The 8,085-nt window shown below is 31.8% G+C and overlaps 1 non-coding gene across 1 annotated transcript; it reads right to left on the bottom strand.

The window, feature by feature from the left end:
• Positions 1 to 2,015: 2,015 nt before the first annotated feature.
• Trnaf-aaa (transfer RNA phenylalanine (anticodon AAA)) lies at positions 2,016 to 2,104 on the bottom strand. Its single transcript is given in 2 exon segments — positions 2,016 to 2,050; positions 2,068 to 2,104. It is a non-coding gene; the product is annotated as a tRNA-Phe (tRNA).
• Between the last annotated feature and the right edge of the window lie 5,981 nt (positions 2,105 to 8,085).

Here is an 8,085-nt window from a genome sequence, read left to right as displayed (position 1 = left end):
GATAAGAGTATTACTAAAAGATAAGTATTGATGCAAAGCATCAAAGGGCGTCGGGAATTTCAGTGTAAAAGGCACTTAATGAAGTTACGTGGAACGATTTTTTTTTACTGTTAATATTAATAAATTGGCCGATTATTTTTAACAAAATAGAAAAAGATACTGGTTTAACCATTATCTATAATTTTGTGTTATAACCCCCAAATAACCATTATTTATGATGTTGTGTTATAACCCCCAAATAACCATTATCTATGATTTTGTGTTGTAACCCCCAAATATTTCATATTTCATTTTATTTACATTGGTTTCCTTTTTTTACTGGCATTCGTGTGCAGTTTTCATTAATGGAACAGAACTGTGTAGGTTTTTAAAATTCTGCTTCATCTTGTAAGCGTAATTTCATATTTTACTCAACTTCAATGGGAGATGATTCTGAACTTATTCTTACGTTGCTCATTTACGATAGGGGTTGAGAACTCATTGATATGAAAACACTGTAAAAGTTTGAAAAAAAAATGAATGAAAACTGTAAATTGCATAAAGAAGCTGCATTTCACAATATATAAAATTCAGTAAAAGATCATAAGAGATTTATTGCTCCGATATTCATCGTTTTCAATAGGGTTCGAGTAATACTGATATAAAAACACTTAACATGTTTGGATTCAGACGAAAGTTTTGAAATCTTTTAAACAAGTGGAAATTGTTAATTTTGTCAAATTTAATAGAAAAAAATTCTGGACTTATTGTCCCGATGTTTCTCATTTTAAATGAGATAAAAATTGCTCATTGATATGAAGTCACTGTAAGTTTGGAAAGAATCTGATGAAAAATGTTGACATAATCACCTAACCAAGCAGTTTTTCGCTTTTATTTTTAAATTCAAAGAGCCATTATTCTGGACATATGGTCCGATAGTGCTCATATAGAGTTCGGGTTGGGTCCTCATTGATAAAAAAAAACCTGTGCAAGTTTGGGAACAATCGGATTCAAATTTTGGACTTCGAACAACGATTTCAAAATTTCTCAACTTCCGAGGAAGATAACTATGGACGTAATGGTCGCACAATTCTATAGGGCCCATACCACCTGGATAGTAATACTCGTCGCGCTTAACGCTCTATATGTGGTTCTTAAAAAAAACTCCGAGGAGTGCTTGACTCTAGGGAAACGGGTTGCTGGGACACAGCTCCTCCTTGATAAGCGGCTGCTTCCTTTATCGCAACTCATTGTTACAATCAATAATACGTGTCGCGCTTCGCGCTCTATATGTGGTAGGGATAGTACTTAGGGCCTATGATAGACAACCATAAACATACATGGATAATAGATGTGTTGTTTGCATTTATTTGTTAATATAAAAACACGTGTATTTTTTTATAAGATATTTAAGTGATGTAAGTAATTTTAATTAACGTTGTCACCACGCGGCATCCATTAATTTTAATAAAAATGTCCAATTGTAGTTAAATGGATTTTAAAATGTCTATATAAAATAAAGCTTTTTTATATTTATTAAAGTGATATTATGGGCATTTTGCACTGTTTAATTAAGCTGAAAAGAATTCACTGGTCAAAAGTGTTAGTTAAAATGTGGTTACTGATCAATTATCTGCATTTCATCTTGCTACCAGTTGTTTATAAAAATATATTTTATATTCGATATTCTTACGTGACCCACCCAGTCCTGTAAGCTGAAATGATCCGTAAAACAAAATTGTGTCTTTGTGTCGTATAAACGAATCTGCACTAAAATCAAAATTTAGGTTCAAATCGTACATGCATGATCAGTTGTCAAACGAAAGTACGGTTGATATTCAAATGCATTATTTTTCTCTTTACGGGATATTGTTTTAGTATGTTAATGCTGCATTAACAAATATAAGTGTATATGAAGTGAAAACACCAAAAAACAACAACAACGGTTACGATAGACACCTATAAACTGTAAGATGCCCATAATATCACTTTAACCTGACTGAAAAAAAATGTCAGTCGCCGAACTGTTCCGTTCGTGCCGGAATCCGGGATTGGACCGATGCCTTTAGATGATTGTTGCGTAAACAACTTTAGTCTAACGCTCTCCCAACTGAGCTATTCCGGCTGACATCATTAATGTACTGCTATTTGGTAAAGTTGTGTATAGCGATCGTTATTATATGTCTTTTAATAAACTAATAAATTGTACGTTTTCGTACCACTACGCCTTCTAATAAACTTGCTTGTGCGATAGGTCGTCAAATATCGTACGACATTGATTCTCCACTAAATAAGCAATTTAGAAAAACACAAAATAAATATATTTTGATTATGTTTTGTTTTTATACAAAACCAGAAAGTTTTGCGTATTTGCCCAGTCCCTGTGATCTTTGCCCTGTGATCAGTTGTGAATCAGATATTAATTAAAACAATTAGCTTTGCATTATTGGCAATAAATGTTGTAATAAATGTAATAGGCACAAATGCAGTACTTATTTACACTAATTTAAAAAAAAATCACCACTATGCAAGATATTCTTAAAACAAAAATATATACATTGATCCGTAAAATAACTTCTCCTCCCATAAGCCAAAGACCTATAATCTATTATAGGTCTTTGCTAATACTGCCATTGTTCGCTGTGTTCAATTATCGGTTATCTGATCTACTGATAGCGAGAGGATTTGCTACGCATCACTGACCGCTGATGCAAGTCGCCTTGGTTTATTCCAGTTGAGGCATTGTGTACACGCCGGTCTTACCGACAATAGTGTAATTGACGTAACCATCTATGTATAGAATGCCAGGCTCCCGACCTCGTTAAAAGTTTTTCAATCGGCTCTTGTTATTTGTCAAGGCTGCCGGGAACCAATACAGCCATTGTTCCGTGATGGTCATTTATTGTTATGCTTGACGATGTACTACTTAAAACAGTCGGAATCTCACTGCTAAATTTCAGTCATAATATATCTGAGTACTGAGCTTAACAAATATCACAAACAAAGAAACAGACTTACACATTAAAAGTTTAATCCAAAAACGCAGTCAAGCACGTGGGAACATTCCATTAAAAGTCAATGACGCCATTTAAACATAAGAATTACCGGCACGCGACACTCAGTTGCGAGAATTACAATTTGGGGTATTTCAGAATGTACGGGTGTGTTACATCAATTTATGTATTAATAATCGAATAAAACACAACAAATCTTGATATAACTAAGCTATGGCCGGCATAGAACATAAACATGTATTGTTGAAGAATCTCCCACGAAATGTTCGGGAGGTTTTTAAGAGTACAAGTTACTCTCTGTCGTTAGTCAAATTGCAAATTGAGACTGCTGCATAATGCGGAATTAATTGGGATAAATTGCCAATTTAAATTCAGTTAAAATGTGCATATGCGATAAAAATCGAATAGAAATAACCAAATGCTAAACAGTTACTTATTGTGCGCAAAGGGGATAAAATATAGCATTACGAATATATTCTATTGGTATTGTTATTGTTATGCGTTTATTATATCGCCATGAGACATTGTCCGGTCTTTTAATTATTGATTTCTGATTGGTACTGACATGAGCAGTAACTGATGAAACCTCTTCGGTACTGTCCGAAACCCGTACAATCTATGGATGTTGCTAATGTCCGTAATCTTGCTATTTTAAACTATCTATTAGCAAAGTAAAGCACTGCAATATTGTATTTTAAAGCAATATGTCAACCAAATAATATATTGGTTGCGTATTTGCTAGGTTACAGGTTACTGGTTTTAATTTTCTGCCGTCAAACGATATGCATGTGCAGAGGACGTATATCGACATGTTTTCGGACAGTCGTTTTCGGATACGAATGGTTCGTCGATTTCAATTATTTTTTTACGTCCTTTATTACATTTTTATAGAATGACGAATAAACATGCAATGTTACGGATGGTCTGGTTGACAATAATTCGCAATGTACTAACCAGAAATTGCACCTAGAAAGACTAAAAAAAGAACAATATGCTAGGGCTCTGCCATATATCCTATTTATCCTACATCCTCAGGCTCTTGGCTTAAATAGTAATTACATATGAATGAAATGTGTATTTTGGCCAAATTAAACACACGTTTTACAGTTTTTAAGAGAGCAATATCTCTTTAACATCATGGCAGTTTAAAATAAAATGTTTAGTTTTAGTTAGTGTTTAAGAATATTTTATTTCAGATATATGCATGGTTATTAATTGTGAAACATTAATATTAAAGTACCTTTACGCGTGTGATCAAAGGTCCGCTCACTTCTCCCCAATACCATTGGAAGGAAAAGTCACTTCTCCCTAAAATTTTGGGCTAGGATGATCCCTGGTAAACCATCAAATATTGGACTTTTTTTTCGGCGGAGGATAATGCAAACACTAATGACGTCATTTTGTGTATCGAAATGTATTGAGGCATGCCACGGAAGAAAGGGTAACTTTTCAGCGAAAAAGAAACAGCTGTTGATAATTTTTTATTGCAAAAGGGTCATAAAAAAAACAGAAAATGTGTTTATGTGCGCCACGAGTGAAAATATTATTTTTCTATGATCACTCGTGAAATAACAAACGATCTTACACTGACATGAACAAATATCCTCTATGTGTTACAAACTATTATCTACACAATGTATATGATTCTGAAATTGAAGAAAAAAGGGTCATGCAATTAAATATTCAGATCATCATCAGGCAATTTCAATAAGAAGTCGTGATGAAGGTATTAATGGTTTTAAGGTTCTGATCACCAAGCGTATTTGTTAATTCAAAATTATAGCCTTATCTGATTAGAGATCGCATGCAATTCTATTAAATACAGCTTATACATTTAACAAATAAACTGAAAAAAATCATTTCTCTTATATTGCATGATGATCTCGTGTTTTGATGTATTTGATGTTTCACAAAGTAAGTATGCGTATAAATGTATAATTAGACGTGGTTGCTTTATAAATACAAACAATATACAGTATGTAACTTAAGTAAATATCGGTAATGTTGGATGGTTTTATGGACAAGAAATCTAAAAGAGACACATATCCAGTAGAAACCATCAAACAGCATAGCAAGAGGATAAAATGCACAAATGTGTAGGTTAAATTTGAATAACAATAAATAGCCCCACAAATTGTTACGATTACAATTGATTTATTACCACACTTTGCTTATGACCATGAAGATTCAAATTTTATTCGGATCCAACGATCACCCAATTGTAGTTGAGATTTGATACCTGATAATAAGATTATTTGTTTACGCACCTACAAAATACGAAAACATGTCCGCGAATATGTTGCAAATCACAGTGTAATTAGGTTGTACTGAATGTGCACTTAGCGAATATTTGGGTCGAATACTGACTCTGATGTACGTCTAAGTTAATTTAATAATGCATATAGAAGGCCGAAGCTCAATTTAGTATACGTTTCCTTGCAAAAATACATATTAGAATTATTAAACATTGAGATATTATATGAATAACTTTTGATATCATATGTTTAATTGTAATGTATTTTATTTCGGCAATGTGAAATAGCCCATGAGCTTATTAATTACAACAATATTTCAAGTATCTTTTATAGTTCAATTAAGGTTAATTAAAAAAAATGTAGAAATAATAATTATACTTACTTCTCTGAGTAAAAGAACTATAACAGCATTGTTGTTTAATAAAGCTATCACACATTATTCATTAACCAACATTTGCTAAACTAGCCTTTTAAACTTATTTTAAGATGTTATTATTAACTTTATGCAATATTTAATAATGTTTATATATATCTGGAAGGTGGACAATTAAGAACACAATAATCGCCATATTCATAGTCATTTTGTGTACATCTTTTGACACCAAGGATTGTTTTACTTAATTGCATATGAACACACTGAACAGATATGCCATAAACAAATTCCCATTTACTTTATTACCATAGTACGCAAATGAAATAATAAGTCTTTACAATATATTTGTAGTATTTGGCTCACTGAAATATCAGTAGGTTTATATAAAAACATAGAATTAATTTTGAAACCTTCTTTGAATGCTTGACTTTAAAGCGTAGTTTGTGCTTCCAAAAATGAACCTCCGGGCGCAAAACCATTTCCAGAATAAGTACATTAAGTTACAATATCAGTCTGTTCACCGTTAAAATAAAAGTGTTAGGAAGTTGTTTCCCAACCTTTTCTGAAACTTAAAAAACGTTTTCTCCCTAGACGTTTCTTCTCCCCTCCAGTTTTAGTGCAGACGTCCCCCCGCCCCAATAAATTTATATTTGTTTGGTTGAAGTATAATCTTGCTTTATTATCAAAATGATTAGTTTGTTTATGAAGCCTTTAATGAACTTAATCTATGAAGCAGCTTGTGTTTTGTTTATGCCCCCGGATCGAAAGATCAGGGGTACTGTATATTGTTTTGGCCATTCTGGCTGTCATTGTATGTGTGTGTTCCAAAACTTTAACCTTGGTTAAAGTTTGATAACTTTTCCATTATTGAAGATAGCAACTTCATATTTGGAATGCATGTGTATCTCACAGAGTTGCACATTTTGAGTGGTGAAAAGTCAAGGTCAAGGTCATCCTTCAAGGTCAAAGGTCAAATATCATTGTATTTTTCTTTCCTAAAACTTTAACCTTCGTTAAAGTTTGGTCATAATTTTTTAAATATTGAAGATAGCAACTTGATATTTGGCATGCATGTGTATCTCATGAAGTTGCACTTTTTTGAGTGGTGAAAGGTCAAGGTCATCCTTTAAGGTCAAAGGTCAAATTTATGGCTTCAAAGCGGCGCAATAGGGGGCATTGTGTTTCTGACAAGCACATCTCTTGTTGGTTTTATAATGCATTTTTTGGTTTAACTGTGTAAGGAATGCATGTAAATCATTAGTAAGTGCATGTTGGTGTTCTAGTGGGAAAAATGGAATATTCTCAAAATCTTACTGAGTATCTTATACATGTTGCTCATTTGGGAGCACAAATGCAAACAAGAATAATGTGTAGTCCAGACCCGTTTTGAATACACAATTAACACCTTGTTTCAGTTTGAGTAAAGCTGGGCAGGGTTGTGGAACTGTAGTTGTTTGTTGTTTTTAATCCAATTAAATAGGGTCAATTAGTGAATTGAAAAATGGTAAAATCACATTTATATTAATTTTAAAACTGTTCTCCTTGTAACAGTTAAATATGATAAATAAATAATCTATGTAACTGTCAACAATTTTATTTTTTTCATGCATTCATATTTATATCATGAAATTTTTTGATGTCACAGATATTTTAATTGTTACTTATAACTAATTAAGAATAATTAAAACAAACTTGCACTTTCCTTGCACATTGTTTCATTATTAATAATATAAATAGCAAATGTAATCAAAACTTATTGATATTTTAACAATTTAACTCGATGATATTAATAATATTTAAAAGCAAAAAAACACTTTTATTTAATGAGTTTGTGGAATTTAAGGAAAAATTAGTAACTTTACGAATTAAAAAAAGTGTAACATATAGTTTGAATCCACCCCTGTTAAATACAACAGATGCATCTATGATTACCATTATATAAAACTATTAATTAAGTCAATTCAAATCAAATCATTAATAATAAATAAATACCGTCATAAACTATTAAAAAATGTTTTTTGTATGATAATGTGCTAATCTCATCTTATAAATGACTATCCACCTTTAAAGATGTCACCTAATCTCATCAATGCTGATTAAAGCATAGCACCATAAGTACCCGTTATACAATAGCTGTTATAGCTTTTATATAGCACCATAAGTGCCTGATATCTTGTATAATGCTAGGTGTGTGTTGTAACTTAATATTAGCGAAAACAATAAAATTCTGTTACATTTTTTGGCTACAGATGAAATTAATTTTTAAATTGGGATGGTAAAAAGTAATAGTTAATAGTAAATTATCTGCATAACTTAACATATTAGCGCCAAACTTTTTATTATAAGATAATCTTTTTATGACAAACTGAATCAATATTAAAAAAGTTCAAACAAAAACAATAATGTATGAAGTGATTATATAAACATCAAAATGAAATTCAGAAAATGGGGCGTGGTCAACTGT

The sequence above is a fragment of the Dreissena polymorpha genome, chromosome 8 (genome assembly GCF_020536995.1).
Source record: "Dreissena polymorpha isolate Duluth1 chromosome 8, UMN_Dpol_1.0, whole genome shotgun sequence".
NCBI lineage: Eukaryota > Metazoa > Mollusca > Bivalvia > Myida > Dreissenidae > Dreissena > Dreissena polymorpha.
Note: the sequence above shows the minus strand (reverse complement) of the source record. Positions and strands in the feature narration are given on the sequence as shown.